Below are 22,781 nucleotides of genomic sequence, written 5' to 3'. Positions count from 1 at the left end.
ATTCTTCAGTGGTCTGCCATTACTGACATGTGACAAGTAACCCAACTACACAGCAGTTCAGAGCTGCGAACAAACTGTGAACAGAGGAGCAGGCCAGAAAACAAATAAAAAGCTCAACAAGACTACAGATACATCTGTCAGTGTTCAAAGAATGTATGCAAGAGCAGAAATGTGTTTTATCTGGAAATATTTCCATCATCCTCATATCAATAGAAGCACAGTGTTTGTCTAGTGATCAGAAAATAAGAATAAAACTATTATGCTTTAACTTTGACTCCCTGGGAGGCGTTCAGAAAATTGAGGTTTGTCCTCTGGCTCCTCTTTGATTCAGAGGCAAGGGTTTAGCAGTAGTTTCCCTGTGCCTCTGTAGACAGGTCATTGCTTAGGCCTTGTTTTACAAATATCCTTCAATCCTTTAACCTCAATTTAATAACAATCTTTTGTTATGCCACTGATCCGACAGAAAAGCAATTTTTCTTGACAAATTACAGTAAATTACAGACATGCTTAACAATGAATGATGTTGTCACCGCAATACACAATATATCGAATATACACATGAGTTGACAAATGGTAGTTCATAATATGTAAGGAATACAAACATAATTTTGAAGAATTGGAATATATTGTGTTTTTTGTCTCAATCCCAATCATGAAACAATTAAGTACAATTGCTCTGATATGTCACATTTTACACACTCTGCCCAATCAATTTATTTTCTTACTTAATGGAGAGCAAAGGATTCTGATTGTATCATGATTATAGAGGCAGCTGGGATAGCAAATCGAACCGCTACTACTGAAATTCATACAGGAGGTATGAAAATCATTTTATATAATCATATCTAATCAACACTAATCCCTGCTTCATTGCACTTACATGGAGAAGTGATATAAATTACACTTATAAATACAAATATTTAAGAATTAATTAATGAACACTTATAAAATACAGTTGTGGCCCATCAGAGCCCTGTCTCTGTAATGCCATGCCATTTTTAATACGTTTTCATCTGTGTCCTGGGCTTGCTTATGCATACCACATATTATACTGTACAGAAAACAATTTTCTGGATACTGCCCCTAATGGGACTCTGCTTAACTTCATCCAGATCAGAAGATGCTTCCCTTACACTCGGTATTCATCAGCAGGCGTATACACAACGTCTACTGCTCTGTTAAGCTGGATCTCCTTACATTAACAACAAGTTGACTCTTTCCTAAGGCTGTTTCTTTTAAAGTACAATTCATGTTACTGGTTTGTTCTTCCCTGGGCCAGTATTTGCATATGCATGGCTCTTTGAAATAATAAGGTAATTTGTCTTCATAGTGTATCATGGGAAGAACTGTGTATGCGTTGGGGAAAAAACTGATTGATGTGACAAACACTGCACTGGAGTTCATGTTTCAAGGTAGACGGAGAGGTATTTTTCTTTAACATTAAATGATTTTGAATTCATCAGTGTTTTCCGATTCCAGGGGCTAACTTTAGAAAGTCGGTAATACTGTGAGTATCCACATAGCACAGGTAAGATTCAGATGAAGTCAGTGCTTATATTACCTGTGTTACTTGTAAAATGTCTGCTTGAGAATTTACTTTATCACACTGCATGTCTTGGAACCACTCAATGTCTTTTAATGATGATGCCCTTGTTCTTCCCAATCAACAACCACAAGCAGTATTGCACGCTCAACAAATTATCACAGGTCCTTTGTCAAAAAAGCCAGCTAAAAAAAGACCAAGCAAATTGACTCCTAGCTTATAAGTTCACAGAATAATATATTTCCGCATCAGGAAAAACAAAACAAGACACATTCTGACCTTCATCAGATCATTTTCTTCCCTGATGCACAAATAAATGATTCAAAGGACTTTCAAGTGTGGCCAATTGTCTTTGTTTCTTTGAGGTGAAAGCTTCAAAATGTGGAAGACAATTGGTATTTGAAGGCTAAAAAAAAACCATAGAATAAAGCAGATACATCTGAACGGCTTAAAACGACATTTGATCTCCCACAAACCCATTTATTCTGCCATCGTCAAATCCACGATTCTGAGTGTAATACGATCACATTTGTGTGCCCTCCTGAAACACGTATTGATTCTGTGCTTAACCTCAAGCCCAACTGCATTATTATCATTTCCAATGTGTACAACAGGACTCTGTCACAACATGGTCTGTATAGCAGGTACTACCGTTCAAAAGTTTGGGGTCACTTAGAAATGTCCTTGTTTTCCATGAAAACATACATGAAATGAGTTTAAATAGGAAATATAGAAAAATGAATAGGAAATATAGTCATTGAAAAGGTTAGAAATAATGATTTTTAATTGAAATAATAATTGTGTCGAAGAATCCTCCATTTGCAGCAATTACAGCCTTGCAGACCTTTGGCATTCTAGTCGTCAGTTTGTTGAGGTAATCTGAAGAGATTTCACCCCATGCTTCCTGAAGCACCTCCCACAAGTTGGATTGTCTTGATCGGCACTTCTTATGTACCATACGGTCAAGCTGCTCCCACAACAGCTCAATAGGGTTGAGATCCGGTGACTTTGCTGACCACTCCATTATAGACAGAATACCAGCTGACTGCTTCTTCCCTAAATAGTTCTTGCATAGTTTGGAGCTGTGCTTTGGGTCATTGTCCTGTTGTAGGAGGAAACGAGCTCCAATCAAGCGCTGTCCACTGGGTATGGCATGGCATTGCAGTGATAGCCTTCCTTCTTCAAGATCCCGTTTACCCTGTACAAATCTCCCACATCACCACCACCAAAGCACCTCCAGACCATCACCATTGACAGATGGCATCAAGCACTCCTCCAGCATCTTTTCATTTGGTCTGCGTCTCACGAATGTTCTTCTTTGTGATCCGAATACCTCAAACTTACATTCGTCTGTCCATAACACTTTTTTCCAATCTTCCGCTGTCACAGTGTCTGTGTTCTTTTGCCCATCTTTATCTTTTATTTTTATTGGCCAGTCTGAGAGATGGCTTTTTCTTTGCATCTCTGCCTAGAAGGCCAGCATCCCGGAATCGCCTCTACACTGTTGACGTTGAGACTGTTGTTTTGCGGGTACTATGATGCTTGCTAGTTGAGGACCTGTGATGCCTCTGTTTCTCAAACTAGACACTCTAATGTATTTGTCCTCTTGCTCAGTTGTGCACAGGGGCCTCCCACTCCTCTTTCTATTCTGGTTAGAGTCACTTTGCGCTGTTCTGTGAAAGGAGTAGTACACAGCGTTGTACAAGATCTTCAGTTTCTTGGCAATTTCTCACATGGAATAGCCTTCATTTCTCAGAACAAGAATAGACTGACGAGCTTCAGAAGAAAGTTCCTTGTTTCTGGTCATTTTGAGCCTGTAATCGAACCCACAATTGCTGATGCTCCAGATACTCAACTAGTCTAAAGAAGGTCGGTTTTATTGCTTCTTTAATCAGTTTTCAGCTGTGCTAACGTAACTGCAAAAGGGTTTTCTAATGATCAATTAGCCTTTTAAAATGATAAACTTGGATTAGCAAACACAATATGCCATTGGATCACAGGACTGATGGTTGCTGATAATGGGCCTCTGTACGCCTATGTAGATATTTCATTACAAATCAGCCATTTCCAGCTACAATAGTCATTTACAACATTAACAATGTCTATACTGTATTTCTGATCAATTTGATGTTTTTTTAATGGACACAAAATTTGCTTTTCTGAAAACAAGGACATGTGTAAGTGACCCAAAACTTTTGAACAGTAGTGTGTATATATATATATATATATATATATATATATATATATATATATATATATATATATATATATATATATATATTAAAAAGAGACAACAACAACCAAAAACAATCATTCAGAGATAACTGTACAAGTGAAAATACCATAGATATCCATGATATTCCTTACAACATACAAATATTATGATTTAGAAAATCAACTAGAATTAGACTAAATACATTTTTATTGTTACAGTAAGAATCCAATTATCTTGCAAGATCATGGTCGTCATGGAAACCAAGAATGGTATATGGATGCCAACACTCTCCTCCACATTTAAATGCATGGATGACATCTATGCTATAAGTGAAATACATTTCAATTAAAAATAAAAAAATATATAATAATATTGTCATTCCATGTTTTGATTCATTCTACTTCTTTTAAGATGATATTGATTGATATATGTACAAAACCAACATGGATAGCATGCATCAGAATATATAAACACACAGCTTCAGTCCTACTTTCAGGGAAATTATTCACATACAAGCGAAATGTATCCTACAACTGGATGAAACTGGTTATTACAGCACTTAAAACACACTTATTTGTATCTCATGCTCAGTAACAGAATGTCAGGGAATTTTCATCATTGCACCCCATGCTTAGGCAATATGGAGGACTCAATATGTAAGATCTGTCTCCTTACAATTACACATACATATGAATAACCTCCTTCTCACCTGTCTGACTAAACCCCACACCAAATTACACCCTCCTCATGATATGACTGAAAGCTTCTGCCATTCAAGGTCATATCACCCATTTGTAGGCACTGGAGGCAACACCTAGACCTAGACCTAGAAAAAAAACATTGCTGGTGTTGAGTGCTTTATTGAAACTAATGAACCTGTAAGAATCATTGTCTTGCCTCCACCTCCGATTCCTTCTAAGATTTGCAGTTGTTTTGAAAGCTTTTGAAAGGTTGATTGCAGAAAGGATACATGTTGTTGTAGCTATGTACCCGAGACTTCCTCTGTTGGTCTGGTATTCCATGGAAGACTGTACAAGCTTTTGATTTGATCAACAACTTGAAATAACAAAAAAATGTGCGCATAGAAAACTAAAAGGAAATAAGGGAACACCTTCCGATAACGTTACACGTGTGTGCTGAACCCTGCTAAGCAATATGTTACGTGTCACTTTCAATAGGGGAGCACACCAAATTAAACTGTTCCACTGAAACATGACATGATCAATAAATAAATACAAAGGAATATAAAAGGATTCTTCATTGATTTTTTGTGGAAAACTCAAGTTGACAGGTAGACACATTCAACAGATTTTTCTACAAGCATTGATGATCAGATCTCTTCATAAAAATGACCAATTAAAAAGCATAAAGAACACATTAGATAAACTGTAGCAACCATTGTTTAGAGGCACAAGGAGGAATTAAATCACCATCTGGAAATACTGTCAAGAGCACCTGAGGTAGGTACGATTAATTAGTTAAAGATCACACCCTTTGTTAAACAGTGTGAAGATTTGTTTTTCAGTGGAAAAGCAACAGATATGTCAGATATCGTCTTGTATGTATCATACCTTTTATTTTCTGGTTGTGCTACATGTAACTGCGGTCTGCTGTTCTATAAAGTGAATTGCTCTTGGCAGGATACATCAGGAACTGGAGAGTTTGCAGTATCCAGTAGAGGCCTCTGGCAGATGATCTAGTATGAATGATGTGCATCTGGTTTTATCTCTATCACTTTATTCAGGTTTAAAACACAAAAGAAAACATGCAACTATGAGAAGGATGAACCAAGCAATGGGGTAAATGAGAAACTACTTCAAAACATCCTGGCATTCTATTATGGTACCTGATGGGGCTCCTCATCTTGCCGTTAAGTCACTGTGTGAGTGTAATGCTGACTACAAGAACCAGAAAAACAAACACAGGGATATGACTTCAACAGCATTCAGAGTGAAGTGTTGCAAGCTGAACTTTTACAGCTTGTAAAACTCAGCAGCTCCCTGAGGTGTTTTAAAATAATGTTTCTAGATGTGCAGGACACACTGGTCTCCTTTTATCACCACACAAATCTGAATCCCTAGTGAACGTACGTGGGCTGATTTAAAGTAAAATAAACAACTTTTGGGGAAAAAAGAAACATTACATGAATATGAGGGAACTCAATGAAGCATGATTTGTCACATTCTCTTCAGAGATGTGGGTGTGTTTCTGTCAACATGTTAGCGGCATTGAAAATGCAAACCGGGAGAAAAACAACTACACAGGAAGAAATAGCATTTAAAAGAGTATCAATACTCTTGGCAGTCAGTGACATAGACTGTTTTTTCACAGATGTGTAAAATAATGAAAGATATCACAAGAGTTACAGGCATTCAGAAGGCATCTTCCAGCAGCTATTATTAATTCCTTCCTCTGCTTGACTTCTGGCCCATTTTTTAAACATACATCTCAGTGCTTATGGAAGCATTACAGATGACTTTATTTTAAATGCAATTTTTTTCCATATATACGGTTTAAGATGAAGCTATATTTGAGCTCTGACTGGGTCTTCTTATAGGAAATGGAGTAGTCCATCTTATATTAACTAGACCCTGGTTTTCACAAGATGCTGCCAGCATCTCTGTGCAATTACAATAATGTAAAATCTTTGCCATGGCATGTGAACCAGTGAGGAGAGACTTCAGCAGGATTTTACTCACTCCTTGTTTTAGAAGCTGTTGTCAAGATGCATTTGAATTAAATATGCCACAGTTTTAAAATGTTTAATTTATGTTTAATTTAATTAAGCTTCACAGAGATAAAGGTTTCTGATTGGAGTCTAGTTTACACTCTATAGTCTTAAGACCGCTGGTTCTGATCTGGGCTGTGCCATTAACCTACTATGCGGGGAATTCCCCTCTCAGCAGTGCAGAGCTGGTTGACTGCCGCAAGAGTCAACTGGCTTTGAAGTTCGCCAGGTTATCATTGGCTTGCTGAGCAACTGCGCCCCCTCTGGTTTGTCAGATGCACGTGAGCTTGCTGTGTTGACTGACAGTGTTCATTTTTCATTTTCTTTTACAATTTACAGGCACACAGATGAAATGCAAGAGAAATGCTTGATTGATAAGTAAACCATGTTATATGTAACATTGTGTACAGAGACGCCACATCCCTGAGCTTGGAAGAGGATGTTTTGGCAAAGGCTCATTTGGGACCAGGTGTGTGGATGTGAGCCTGAGATGATGGCTAGATTCTGAGGTTTAATAACATATGTCACATTGGATGATACAAAAAAAAAAGCTTGTCTATTGATTAAATTTGTCAAATTATTCAAAATATAGAATCATGCATTCAGGGTGAATATGTAAAGCTGTTTTTTTTTTTTTTTATGAAAGCAGGTGAAATGCAACACACCACAGTACAGTACAGTATACTATACTACACAATTTAATTTATGCTAAAAACATTGCCATTACATTTATGCTGGTTCTCTTCACAGGACCGCCTGCTGAAACTCAACAGAGGCATGTGCAGGAGAAACGTGCAGCAAAGTCACTCACATGAGCCTCCATGTGGCTCCCCTTCGCAGCCCTTTAGCTACAAGCATTCATAACGCTCCAGTCCACAAACACACTAAAAAGCACTAACGGTGGGGTAATGAGTATGTTGAAGCAGCATTTACTGAATCAATGTTGGAATGAATAATACATAAAAGACAAGCTAAACATGCCAATAACGCAAGATTGGTATGCATGGCATCATAAGCCATCTGAAAGGATTCATATGGAAAAGAGCAATTCCTATAATTTTTCAAATTCTTGTTCATAATGTGAAATGTGCAGAAGCGTGTTCACCATCTTACACACACAGACCTGAGAAAGTAGCATGATTTTTATTAGCCCTTTTAGGTAATAGGTTTTATTTTTTTTAGGTTAGGTTTTATGATTTTATCACTACATTATTTTCATTGCAATGTCATATTTATCCTGAACCATGCAATCTGGAGGCTTGGTTTGGCAGTTAATGTTGCTACTGCTACTATATAGAAAATTCTACCGCTGCTACTACTATATACAACTCATCTTTATAATAACAATAACAATAATTATAATTATTATTGTATAATCCAGCATAATATAAAAGCCTCCATTGCAGATGTTGCCCAATGGGAGGCCAAGGACATTCAAGGTCAGCTCTTACTCATGGCTGTATAGCTGCAGAACCTAGTGGAGTTAAACGGCAGTAATGGCAGTTGAAAAGGAGAACAGGTGATTCACAAGGGATGACACGTTATTATTATTCTACACACTGTGATTGTACGCCCACAGCAGAGCTGTCCACGAAACCAGTCAGTCCTAGTGTGACAGGCCAGAACGGATGGATGGCTTCAGAGGGGGCAGGAAGCCATGTTGGTGCTGTGCAGGGAGTGATGTGTCCAGAAGGCTCGGTTCCAGAGATGTCACTCCTGTTTATAATGCATGGATTCCAGCTGACAGACTGACCCATTTGGGGAAAACAAGGACAGCTCTTCATAATATTACATTCCTGGCCTGTTCTGTAGGTCAAACACATAAATTTTAACCAATTTGTCCAAGAAACAATCTAATAAACAAAACCACAAAACAACCCTGATTTAGAATGATGCCATTCCTTGACTAATCAGACTGTTTATTCCAACCAGATCAGAGAAAGCGATGCACATTGGTTTATAAATGCAAATTCATTGCTGACATTCGATTAAAAGTAGACTGCTTATCTGGCACATTGCCTTTTCACTTTCAAGAAGGTGTGATATACTGGGGCTAAGACCGATACGTGCCACAGAGAACTACCTTCCACATCCCATGGAATCGGTTCAATATTTTAAATAGTCTTTACATATGTAACAGCATAACCAGTATACAAATGGTGGTGATTGTGTGCCTTCTTGATTCCATTAAAAAAACAAAACAAAAGAAAACTCATCATACTCATAATTCACTGAAAAGCAAGCCTGGTGCAGCGTAATTCAATACATCTTACTGTACTAGCGTCATACTTTCACTGCATCCAGTTAATTTATTGTTCCCAGTTTTTATTAAATTAAGAGGCAGAAGTTTATTTATGCTGCCAGACATCCTGGAGAAAGAACTGACATTATTCTCTTTTGAGTTCATCCATCTTATAAAAACAGAAATGGGGGATGTGTGCTCTGATTGCGCTGCTTATATTCATTTGCTATTTTCTTCATTTCCGCTTGTTTCATGTAACGGTTTTATCTGTACAACGATACAGTATGAGAATCAGCAACAATAACAATAATGTACTTCAGTAAGCATAAAAGAAATAGATTTAATGAGTAAAAATCTATTTTGTCTGTGAGATATGATTTTATCATATTACTTTGCCTTAAATTTTTATGAACAATGCAAAAATCAATCTCCATTTAGCGTAGGTCGAGGTTAAAGCTGATGAATAATTCATCAAATTTCTATATTCTATTATGCATTTGGCCTCTAATCATTTGGATCATTTGTGCACCTCTTAGCTTATCTGCTGTCTTCAGAAGGAGGAGGGATTAACAAAGATTTCAAAACCCCCTCCACCGGATTGCTATATAATTGTCACTCACCCTAGAGTGAGTTTACAAAAAAAGCGCACTAGAAATTTTTACTTCTTGCAAATACAGTATACTGTGCTACTTGGTATTCATTTATATCTGCTTTAATTTCTGTTAATTTCTGTTTAAATTGAATTGTGCCTTCCTAATGAGGTACTCTTGCCAAAACAGTTTCTGAAACAATTTCTCAAACTTAATGCCAGGAAGCATACAAACCAAATTAGCATCACGTCATATGATAAAGTCAATTGAAGAAGGATCCTGTTTTGTGCAGATACACCTCCCTGTCAAATACCATCCTGTTCCATTTCTCAAGATATAACTACACAGAGAAATTCAACAAAGGGAAAAAAGACTGCAACAGAGAATCATGCAGAACACTTACACAAATATCCAATACGTGGGAACTAAAATACCAGGAATGCATTTGATTTCATCTGTTCCTTTAAGTGCAAGTGCCACAAATTTAATGTCAGATTTGGCTCAGCGTGAGCTCACAGAGAATGCCTCAGAAATGCAATTAATCCCTTGTCGGTAATTTCTGTGTACCATGCACCTGTCAATACATCATGACTGAGAAAGTCAGAAAAATATTGATAAACATTTAAAGTTAACTGCTTTTGTATTTTCTTAAATCGGTACAAATGCAGCTCTTACATTTTCAATCCATAAGAGTCTTTAAAGAAACACTAACATGTCTGTTTAATTAAGCTTTAAGAGAAGAGAAGGTGAAGGAGGGAAGCACTTGACACTTATAATACTTTGTTGTAAAATGAATCAAAATTATTCTGTATTAAAAGATTATATGAATCTGATTTATCTTTTGGGGTCATGTTTTAAGATGACACTTGTATTTTTATATCCTGAACTGTCAGTTGTTTAACTCCACAGATACTTTAATAATTGTTTCCTGATGAGGTGAATGCAAGTCCATAAAGTCCACATTTTTCATCAATATTTAATACTTTCATTATTAGATTCATCTTTATATTTACATCCCTAACTAGCTTTTGGGGTAATTGACAATTCCTCTATTGTATTTTGTTTATAAATAAATATTTGCAGTGGGATTATTTCTTTAAAATTAAACCTTCCTGCCTATAGCTGTCTGATTTGAAATCAGAGCAACCGACAACATATTGCAGACTATCATTTTAGGTATTGGTAATGGCTTAAAAAAATTAATGTTGGATAGTGGATAAATACAGACTGAAACCAGAGTACTTTCTACAAAGAGGAGAGCATTGTACACATTTTAAGTCACCACTCCACTATCGCAAATCAAGAGGTTAGATTTACATGCTAATGTAAACACTTACAGTTGGTTTTTTATCACCATGAAACCATGAAGTGTGCATTGTATTTCCACTGACAGATGATATGTGTACTTGGGCATGACTACAAACCATCCACAAGGACAGCAAATGCTTCTTATAAGATGGATATGTTCTTTATATCCAAGATATTCTGCTAGTTTAATAGTCATTTCTGCTATTGGCAGTTCCGTTAGAACAGAAAGGTTCCTTAAATTAATGAGTCAGGGAGGCAATGCTAATGAAAGCAGAACCCAGTCAGGTCGGATAAAAATAACAAAACGAACAGCCCCCATTCTGCTCCGGGCAGGCAGCATTTGATTTCAGTGGCGCTTCATAAAGGCGACAGCTGCAGTTTACTGAGATGTAAAATGCCATTTACTTAATGTACACAGCAAACTTACTCCTCAGATCTGCGTGCCCATTTATTTAGAACAATACTTGTTCTGTTGCAGCAGAGCAGCAGAATTTGATTGTCACAGATGGCTGTCATATGGGCTGCTTTAGTTCGGTTGTAATTGGCTGGAAAAAAACAAAACAAGGATGCTTTTGACTGGCGCATTTCAGGAAAAGCCGGACTTCACAAAGGAGATGTTCTCAGGCAACTCCTCAGAGTCCCACCAATGACAAACTGCTCCTGTGATGTTAACAACCAGATTCAGTGCATCATTTTTTCACGGTCCTGTCCATAATTTAATTTACATGATATAGGAAAATTAGACCAGACCCTGAGTAATTTGGTCTCTTTCCTGTTAAAACAATTTACTGCTCCCTCCACTGCCAAGCCCTACACATTTACACATCTTGGGTATGTTCAGAAAGCTATTAGTCGACATCATCATGCAGGATGGGTTTCTAGTATGACCCAGTGCATCTGACATAACACAGCATAATTGGGAGAGTGAAAAATTACTCCACCTTTTTATTCACTGGCGGCTGCGGAGGTGGGGAGAAGAGAGACAGAAGATAGGGATACATACGAGGAATTAATGTGTGAATGTTTGTGCTCGGTGAGAGACAACAATCAAATTATGAACAGTCCTTTGATATCCAGTAGTATATCGACTTATTATGTTTATCTGCACATGATGACAATGCTCCTGTGCTAGATCATGTTGTTTCAGTTCAGGGGATGTGCTAAAATATATTACCTTGGGTTGGCATTTTTATTGAAACATCTAGCAGTGAGATTTGAGAGAACACTGTGGGCAAATTATTACATTTCGTACATTACTCTCATTGGTATATGATACACTAGGTCAGTGTGCACAAACATATTCACACCTTTTCCCCCTTGACACATATGGCTACCCAATGAGTGGCCAACAAACTACAGATGCCCTAAAGAGTATAAAAGGTATGTAACAATATATATATATACATATATATACACATATATACATACACACACACACACACATATATATATTTATTATTTTTTTTTTTTTTATAAATAATGGCTGCCTTTTGGATCCAGAGACTTTGGCAATTAACTAACTCTTGGAAGCTGAAAAGAGTTTCTTTACAAAAGACACTTTACATTGCCTTCCACCAGCCAAGAAACCGCAAGCCATAATTTTCTTTCTATTTTTGTCTAGTTACGTTGGCTTTTTTAATCTCTGTCTTCTCCTACAGAAGCAGCAGTGACTAGTATGCAACTGTTTGCACTCTTTGGAAATTAAAAAACTGGAAAGATTCCAGTTGTGTGAATTAAGACAGGGAGTGGGTAAAATATGGACTTCCACTCCTGAAGAGACAGATATAATTATCACAAACATTTAAACACAAATATCTCAGTACCTGTTAAATTCACAATTTTGTCTTTTAATCACAGGTAATAGCAGGTCAGCAATATTACTACTGTTACCAATCCATGTGGCTAACAGTGGCTTCCAATCTTAGCAAGTATTGAGTTATGATTTGCCTGTTTCATAAAACATACCAGATACCAATGCAGTTCCTAAAATGTAAGGAATAATGCATGTAATATAATAACTAATCACTTGATAATATTGTGTTTTATAAGAAGATCTTTTAGCTGGGATAGTTTCCAGGAACAGTTATGGTGCTTCTCCTGTAATTTTTCTGTAGTGAATGTTCATCAATTCTGCCCCATTCCATATACATCATGTTTTGTTTTACCCTCAGCAAAGCAATTACTTATTACTTACTTTCCTCTAAGGCAGATACCACTACAGTATTGCCTATCTGGGCGCTAAGCAGCCTTGACACATTTAGTCATGCTGAGTTTGTTTGTTTAGCTCGGGCCTAGTGAGCACAGATGAAGTCTTGTCTTTTTCTCTAATAAAAGGGGTAACTCATCTCATTGCAGACCGTACAAGAGACTGAACAAGCTTTCGTCAGACTGGTGCTGTCCACCAACCGAGGTGCTGAAAGCTGCAGGCACGAGGGTTTATGTAGTGATTTTGTGTTGGTTTCTCTGCACCACTGCCTGGTTTTATTTTTACATATAAAAAGCAGCAATATTTGGATCTTGTGGAGCTATGTCACACACAAGGGTTTAAAAACGGTTGAAGATTCAAAATAAAATATTTGCAGATATAGCCATTTACTCCTAATATATTTAATTATCTCTCTTTATGAGGAGGAATGCCTGATTATATTTTCTTTCCAGATCGATATATTTTCATATAGATCAATGTTCTCTTCTGAGGCATCTTTTCTTAGTTGTATTTAAGCAGGATTTCCAAATTGCCCAATAATTTGAATCATGGTGCTTTGGACCCGGTCTATTGTGCTTAGGACTGAAGAAAACAATGTATTGAAACAAGGCCAAAATAAAACATATAGAGTATGTATGTAATAACCCCATTCTCAAGTAATATTATCTTCTACATAAACAGTACTTAGTGAAGAACATTATATATCCAATAGGTCAATCTCATTTATGCTAATATCTCTTAATTCTTCTGACTCTCCCTCTTAAACTCGTCCTGAAATGAGACATTTCTTCCCAGAGTTAAGAAGGAAGTCAGCGCTCTTATCGTAGATTATAGCTCTGAGTCACCTCCGTAAATTAAATTGGTGTGCATTCAAACGACCTGCTCTTGTTAATAGCATGTACTTTCTACTGCAGAGAATATGGACATTTCCAGTGAGAGTGAAATGAGATTGAGATAAATAGACAGCATGGCAGGCTGTGAGCCACACCTGCCCTACTTGCCTGGGCTGAGGACACAAACTCTCTCTAATGCCTCATAAGGGTCTGTCTCTTGCTACTTGATTAATGGAAGGAGCTGGAATGTGATTAGAATGCACAAAGCAGTCTTTGAGACTCTTGCCAGGAGAAGCGATGTAGTTACCAGGGAAAAGGAAGAAACAAGAATGAACTAGGACTTAGATTACAATGAGGAGGAAACCTTCCAATGCTGTTAACATATGGAAGAGCCCCTTGCCACAAGAAACTGTGATCTGAGGTTGGAGGCATACTTATTTAAAGGGTGAATAATCTGCAGCATCTTGAAATCCAGTCCAGAAATTCATTTTCAGGTCTTTACTTCTTCTTGCAAATGTGATTTTTTGTACCAGGACTATCAATGCAGTAAAAGCTACAACCTGTGACTATACTACTGCATTTTACCAGATGTTATTAACTATTTATATTCTGTAAGGTATCAAGCCTTCTCAAAGGTAAAAAGTGTTTTGGACAATAGATCACAGACTTTCAGACTGTCAAAGGTTTTAAAATTGTTTATTAAATGCATTTTTCCACAGTAAAATATAAGTTAGCAAACTAACAAGGACATTTGAAATATCTTTACATATATCTTAAGGTGAACATTGTATAAGAGAATCACAAACTCAATCGATAATAGCTTGGCACTCAAATTTAAAATAATAGAACATGACAGACATTTTAAAGAGATTTTATGTCATCATCCAGCAATGAATAGGATGTCAGAGCTCCCAGAATATAACATGAAACCATGTCCTTCAGGAACAATTCGTATGGATTCAAAGTAAAATGTGACTGAATATATTTATGAAAAAACAGGCCTCCATTTATTTCCAAGGATGATTGCTTCCAAGGACACTGTAATAAAGGAAGTGGGATGTTCTCGTGTTCTCCAAGTGCTCAACAGCCGACTACCAATCGCCAGCGATTATTTTCTAATGAAAGCACATCTGTGAATGTTAACTACAACCCAGTGGTCTCTATTTTCTTTCATTTTTCCAATCTTCTATCTAAAGTTAATGGAGTATTTCTAGGCTGGAAAAAATATAAACAATATTGGGGGTGGGCTAACTAAGTCTGCCACTTCTGGTATGCATGACTGTGAAAGAGACAGGAATGGAAAAAAAACAAAAAACTTTCACTAACAACACATAATAGCTTCTCATTGTTTTTACGTAATTATAATTTAATAAACGGATGTGCTTTTTACACATTACATTAGGTTATCAAGAGGAATCTATCAAACATTTCTCGTAACATGCACTTATAGTGTGCGTAATGTGCACATCCCTAAAAACTAAAAACAGAAAAAAAATATATATATCTTTCAACCACTGAGCCTCTAAAACCTGGCATTTGTACCAGATCCAAATCTCTAACACAACGCTTAATTTAAAATTCAGCCTGAACACAGCTGGAGTTCATCTCTTCCCTTAAAGCACCGTCCGTCCTTTTCAACCAACAATAGATCTCCCAGCTCAAATCAGACTGGAATAGTGGTTGGTAATTATTGGTGTCTTTTCTTTTTCTGAATGTGTAATTCAGAGAAAACACTTATTTTCTTTTACGAGAGAAACAAATTCATTACGCCTGATCAACAATGCGTCCCCTAAACTGATAAAGGAATACACAAAACGTCATATTTTGCAATACAATAACTGGAAGAAAATACATTTTATGAAATGCCAATGTGGCTGAATCCCAGTATTACTAATGTTTAATGTCACTGCCAGTTTCACAATCATTCGATTGGCTTGTCTGTATTGCACTGGATTGAGGACTTCAACTTTTCGCAGCCCGAGATATTTTTCTCTCTGTTCCACTGTCAAACAGCATGAGCTTTCAACACGGATAAGTGACACAATTTCCCTTGACATCTGCCATTAAGAAAAAGTCACAGTCATCACTGCTACTGCATTTCCAGAAAAGCTGACTTTTTAAATCATCCTCAATTGCTATGTCAAGCATGCTCCTGCACCCCCCCACCCCCATCCTCATATTCTCTTCTGTCACCAATACATATTTCTCAAGACAAACTAACAGCAGCAACATAGAGCCTCCTAGAAGTAGATGCGAAAAATAAATAACAGCTATTTGCTAAGAAAGAGCTTTGCCTTTTATCACTCGTCAATCTAGGTGAAAAGTGTCTGTATACTAACAATGAGGAGCCCCTTACCTGGCAGCGCGTGTAAACACCTCTTTCTGTTTCACAGCTCTGATGAGTGGCTTTGCAAGGATCTTCAGCTCCACGGGCTCAAGTCTGACCCTGGTGGTTTTGTGAAGTGCTGAAGAAAACCCCTTTTCCTGCTGAGGTTCAGAGCTCTAATATTTAGCTCCGGCACATAGGACTGAATCCTTGAAACTGAAACATTTCCACTCCTGTTTCTCTCTCTGACTCTCTCTCTCTCTCTCTCTCTCTCTCTCTCTCTCTCTCTTTCTCTCTGACTCTGACACACACTCTGTTTTTTTATTTTTTTATTTCAGGGATGCTGCTCACGTCTCCCGCTCAAGACAGCTACTCAAGCACATTCAAGGGCAATCCCCAAGTAGCAGTATGCTAATGCTGTCCCTCTTGGTGCTTGCTCACTACTCTCAGGGTATACACTCACCTAAAGGATTATTAGGAACACCTGATCAATTTCTCATTAATGCAGTTATCTAACCAATCAATCACATGGCAGTTGCTTCAATGCATTTAGGGGTGTGGTCCTGGTCAAGACAATCTCCTGAACTCCAAACTGAATGTCTGAATGGGAAAGAAAGGTGATTTAAGCAATTTTGAGCGTGGCATGGTTGTTGGTGCCAGACGGATCGGTCTGAGTATTTCACAATCTGCTCAGTTACTGGGATTTTCACGCACAACCATTTCTAGGGTTTACAAAGAATGGTGTGAAAAGGGAAAAACATCCAGTATGCGGCAGTCCTGTGGGCGAAAATGCCTTGTTGATGCTAGAGATCAGAGGAGAATGGGCCGACTGATTCAAGCTGATAGCAGAGCAACTTTGACTGAAATAACCACTCGTTACAACCGAGGTATGCAGCAAAGCATTTGTGAAGCCACAACACGTACAACCTTGAGGCGGATGGGCTACAACAGCAGAAGACCCCACCGGGTACCACTCATCTCCACTACAAATAGGAAAAAGAGGCTACAATTTGCACAAGCTCACCAAAATTGGACAGTTGAAGACTGGAAAAATGTTGCCTTGTCTGATGAGTCTCGATTTCTGTTGAGACATTCAGATGGTAGAGTCAGAATTTGGCGTAAACAGAATGAGAACATGGATCCATCATGCCTTGTTACCACTGTGCAGGCTGGTGATGGTGGTGTAATGGTGTGGGGGATGTTTTCTTGGCACACTTTAGGCCCCTTAGTGCCAATTGGGCATCGTTTAAATGCCACGGCCTACCTGAGCATTGTTTCTGACCATGTCCATCCCTTTATGACCACCATGTACCCATCCTCTGATGGCTACTTCCAGCAGGATAATGCACCATGTCACAAAGATCGAATCATTTCAAATTGGTTTCTTGAACATGACAATGAGTTCACTGTACTAAACTGGCCCCCACAGTCACCAGATCTCAACCCAATAGAGCATCTTTGGGATGTGGTGGAACGGGAGCTTCGTGCCCTGGATGTGCATCCCACAAATCTCCATCAACTGCCAGATGCTATCCTATCAATATGGGCCAACATTTCTAAAGAATGCTTTCAGCACCTTGTTGAATCAATGCCATGTAGAATTAAGGCAGTTCTGAAGGTGAAAGGGGGTCAAACACAGTATTAGTATGGTGTTCCTAATAATCCTTTAGGTGAGTGTAGATGTATGGCACATGCACAGTACACACTGAATGAGAAGCTTTATCCAATGACACAGGCCATTTGCCTCATTAAAAATGTAATATTTATTATTGTCCATATTCAAGAAAGGCCTGTGTGCCTCTGAATCTGTTCAATCGGTGTTTCTAGTGCACACATCAGAGCACTCCACACATTTTCTCCTGACATCTTTATTATTAAACCCCATTTGAGCACGCTGTATGATTGTTTTCCTATGGCTGTTTCTGCTAGAAGATCTAGAGAGTTGGGGAAGATGCATGGTTTTCTACTACTAGTGTCTGTTAATGGGTCATTTACATTAAAACATAATTTGGTAAACACATGTATGACTGCTCATCCTGCCCACCCCTGTCAGCACTTCCACATTCAGTCGTCACAATAGTGCCCGTATCGCTACTTCCAGCCTTTACATGACAGCCCTACAGCTAGAAGAGTAAGGCACATTTACACATCCTTTTGCTTTGAGCTGCTGGCACACTGTGGCCACTGTGTTTGGTCAGCTCTTGTATTATCTGTTGTGCTTATAACTGCTGTTTCAGCCTCCAAGCTGAATTGTGTGAGAAGTGCACAATAGAAACACTAGGACCTATTCCAAAGCATCATGACATGAGAGTGATTTACTCTAAAAGGGAAAGTCTCAGGATGGAAAAAGCTTGGTAGATGTTCTTGCCATGTCATTGACTGTTTTTATACAAAAGGTGCCATCTTATTTTTCCAGTTTGTAAAAGAAAGATATTAAAAACACGTTAGAATTCCTATGTTTGAGCTTTTAATATGATAGAGGAACAAAAAGCAAATAACTGAATAAATATAAGACTGGTAGGTCCAAAGCAGTTCTGATCACCTTGAAGGAAACTATAATTTATCACAATGGCATTTCCATCTATGAGTACTTTTAATGGTATTAACAAATAGTTTGGCTGTATTGTGTTGCTGATGCTTTGTCTGCAGAGATATCGATTGCAAAGGCAATTAGACCATTTTACATCTTCATTCTGAAGCAATAAAAGCTGACCTAACGAGCGTAAGACACCAGCTGACATTTGCCTGACTTACATCGTACTGGAAGGGATTCAACTGTTTCCCTGCACATGCACCTGCAGTTTTAAATCATACACCCATACCTTCAGAGCTGTAACTTGTCTTCATAATAGTCAGCAAGCACCACATTATCACTTGGCAATGCAATTTCAAACATGACTAAGTGTCATCTCAAGAAAACTGCACACCTCACAGAGAGACGATAAAGGACTCGTAAAGGGAAAAAACACAACACTTTCAAAAATGAATGTCGGCATTGGAGAAGAAAAATACTACATTCAATATTGCACACCACTTAAGCTCACATATATAGTAGTTCATTTCAGATTTTAATGAGTTCACTACTCCCTGGAACTTTCCAGAGCAAACTTCAGAAACTCCCAACACTGCACATATAATATATATATATATATATATATATATATATATATATATATATATATATATATATATATATATATATATATATAATCCTCTGAAATCCTCAGAAAGACTTCTATTCAATATCAAATAGTGAAAAAAACAAAAAAAAGACAAAGACAAAAAGACAAAAAAATAATAATAATCTAGTAGGTATTACTTTCCAAGAGGTAAATAAAACATTCACACAGATATGTTTGATTCATTGTTTTCTTTATGCTGTAGGTAATTGTTTATACATTTTGCTACTCAGCTGCTCCTTGAAAGACTGATGCCAATTACCATTGCCAAGTGATTCTGATTTGTGGGTGTGATCTCCAACTACTTGTTTCCAAGGACACTTTTAAGACATGTTCCAAAACTGATACAGAATTGCAGATAAAAACTGTCATCTTCTAGTCAAAAAAATCTTTGCTTAAATGTATCCCGACTGTAAACGATAATGTTAGGAAAGCATCTGAGGATTTTTAATCATCTACTATTATACAGCTCTTAGACATTCATATTGACACAAATTTGTGGCTGCCAAAATTGAAATGCATATTTTCACTGGAAATAATCTGGAAATAACACCTACCTTTACAACTACAGTCTAGCCTTGAGTTATATACATTCTGCTCTAAAACAGAAATATAACAATACAATTATTTAGTCCAACTGTAAACAAGGAATACAAATCAGCAAATGTATCAGCTACTAAATAATTAACAAACTAACAAGGAGCCGACAGAAGTTTGTAATTCTCTCAACGCCTGACTGATGTCATAATACGAATGTTTTTCTGGATGAATTTACACAGAAGAGTCTCTGCCTGTGGTAGAATTCTTGCCAAAATTGAAAGGGAAATAAATTCCCAAATAATTTGAATTTAAAAAGTTTTATGGAATGCACTTCTGTTTCGTGTGGTGAGGCAGCCAGCTGGTTCACTTGGAAAAAAATAAATAACAATCAAGCCATTTGCTGCCAGCCTTTTTCAGGAAGTCATGCAGTGCCGCTCATGTCTGCCAGCCAAGTTTCGAAGACGCCAGTCAGAACGGTATCAGTAAGCAGATGCAGGTGGGATATTAAGGATACATTACATTACAGAAGTCTAAAAGGAGGTAGATGTGTTCAGGAATGAAGGGAAACAGCAGGGCAACATTAAAGTATCTACTGTTCCATTGTTGCACATCGAAGGCATTACATTAAAATGGATCACCTGCTTGACAAAAGATATATAGATTACTGTGTTTCGAGTGATATTCCCAGATGTGTCAGATTGCTTGACTCCTTTAAAGTTAAATGACAACATCTGGGCAACACCATCAAACTCCAAGTGCATGGTAGCTAGCCACTGATGCACAGAAGGACATTCTCCAGGTTAACTAATCAAATAAATGTTATTTGAATGTGTTACTCCCTGTCCTGCAACTCAAGCGATATTGTGGGAGCTAATGCCTCAACTGCATATTGAATATTTCAACAATTTACACAAACATTTTATAAACAGTAGGAGAGATATATAAAATTAAGACTGTCAGTGCAAATGGACCTACTAATACAGGGAAATGTAATGCAGATGCTTTTTACTGTGTTTAATGGGAGAATTTAACAATGGGTCCAATATTGTAATTAAAATGTTCGTCCCTCACACTCTTCCACACTAAGGATATAGCAGACCTTTAGTCTTTGCATACTTCAAGTTAGATTATTGTTCCAAGAGAAATACATTGTTTGTATACCTGCAACAGTCAAACTGGGCTAAAAACATACCTACCATAAGATGTATTATAATGGTTTAGAATATACTTTGGTACCACATAAAAAATAAAAAAATAAAAATACAGAGACAGAAAAAAGAATAAACTATAGAAGAGAATACAATTGTTTAAAATTGCTGACAGCAGTTTAGATTCTGCAGATTTGCTGACAGGCCAGCATTATTGTACAGAACTTGTCATTACATCTGTCAAATTTATGGTCATTCTGCTATTATTGTTCCCCGTTAGAACATCACAAGATGTATGGGACTTATGTATGTCTCTTGTTTTCTTTTCTTTTGCCAGGCATATCTTGCAATTAATTGGTATTCACATAGCTTTTCCCTGTGCTAATTACAAGTAGTAAGTATGACAGGATCCTTTTTTTGAGTGGATCAGTACCCATTTCTATTTGGATATAAAATTATTAATTAATTGATTGAGGGCTCTCACTTAAACTCTGGGTTAAAGCAGACATAGCCCTGATATTTATAGAGCTATTTTGGATTGCCTCAAATCAAACATAACTCAGAGACCATGTTACCTTTAACCGGAGTCCACCTTTAGCACATTTATGATCATAAATAAATCAAAATAAAAAAGGGGTTTCAACTGAATACATACCATGTGCATTTTGGTCCTTCTGAAACTACAAAAGTGGCTCAAAACTCAAGAACTTGTTGCAAAAAAAAATATATATATATATATCATAATTACTTGTGATCATTTAATTACCCTCCCACATAATTTTCTAACAACAAATTGGCTTCATTCAGTCAATGACTGAAGAACAACTTAATCTTCAAGAAATGGAAAACTGATTTTAGAAGCTGATTGCTTTTTCACACAACCCAGGTGTCTCTTTTATACACAGCGGCATCTTTATCTGTGTATTTGTTCTCTTACATCCAGCAATACAAAGGTAAGGAAGTGGCTTTTTAACAAGAGGGTTCGAATGAGCTTCACTGGTTTATCCTCTATGGGAAAAGATTGATAAGGTATTTGGTTAAAGATGCGGTTTAGATGCACCTTCATGTTCTTTGCAGGTACCTGCTTGTTCAGTGAAAAGAAACTGATTTTCAGAGCTTGAATAATGCCAAAGAATTATTCAATCATATAACGAAGGTCTTTGCTGATCTAATTATTCAAATTTCATAGAAAAAAATCAGCGATTAAAGAATTAAAAAATGTAAATTATATAGTGGTCTTCAATGATAAAACCCTTCTCTATATTTTATTTCCTGTACAGCTACCTTTATCACTGTCTCCCCATTTCTTCTTTTGCTTTTTGAAAGCATCATATTATTGAAGCCTCTAAAATGGCAGACTGAAAGCTCATAATTCCCACCAGGCTCAATTTAATCTCAGGGACAAAGTACCCACAGCCAGTTTACTCTCTGGACAAGACTGTGGATTTACCTCTAGTTAATGTAATTATGAAATTATTACACGGAGGTCAGGGTGTCGTGGGGGTTCATTCACCTTCAGAGACCTTGATTTACCTCAGGTACAGGTCATAAAGAAAGTGACCTCACCCCTAACAAACAAGGACAACCACACAGTCACACGGTGTGCAGGATATGGCAGTAGAAGCCAAAATATCAGTGAACTCAGACGAAGTCCACGCAACATAAGTTGGAAAGAATGGTGAATCATCCCATTTCAGATAGTTGCTTTGCAAAGACTTGTAATTAAAATACTTCTCAGGGGCTACAATTTGTATTAACACCACTATTCTAAAAAAAGGACCAAAGCTGACGTTAAGGTTTGGTATTTAACTATAATTGCTGTGCAACGGGTTACAAGAGCAACAGAAATTCAGTTTCTTTGAAAGAAATAATTCATGCGTTCTATTTCAAAGTGCCAAAACAAAAAGAAAAATATGAATATGA

At 37.3% G+C, this 22,781-nt stretch overlaps 1 protein-coding gene across 6 annotated transcripts in view; it reads right to left on the bottom strand.

Moving 5' to 3' along the window:
- syt1a (synaptotagmin Ia) overlaps positions 1-22,781 on the bottom strand; it is a 235,989-nt gene that overhangs the window by 91,641 nt on the left and 121,567 nt on the right. For 2 of the 6 annotated variants that reach the window (XM_066723617.1, XM_066723618.1), the window contains exon 1: positions 16,022-16,206. The exons of the other annotated variants lie outside the window; for them this stretch is intronic. The gene's annotated coding sequence lies outside the window, so the exon portion shown is untranslated. Of the gene's footprint in view, positions 1-16,021; positions 16,207-22,781 lie in introns of those variants that run through there. 6 annotated transcript variants of the gene reach the window in all.

Source organism: Amia ocellicauda, chromosome 15, assembly GCF_036373705.1.
Source record: "Amia ocellicauda isolate fAmiCal2 chromosome 15, fAmiCal2.hap1, whole genome shotgun sequence".
Taxonomy (NCBI): Eukaryota; Metazoa; Chordata; class Actinopteri; order Amiiformes; family Amiidae; genus Amia; species Amia ocellicauda.
Note: the sequence above shows the minus strand (reverse complement) of the source record. Positions and strands in the feature narration are given on the sequence as shown.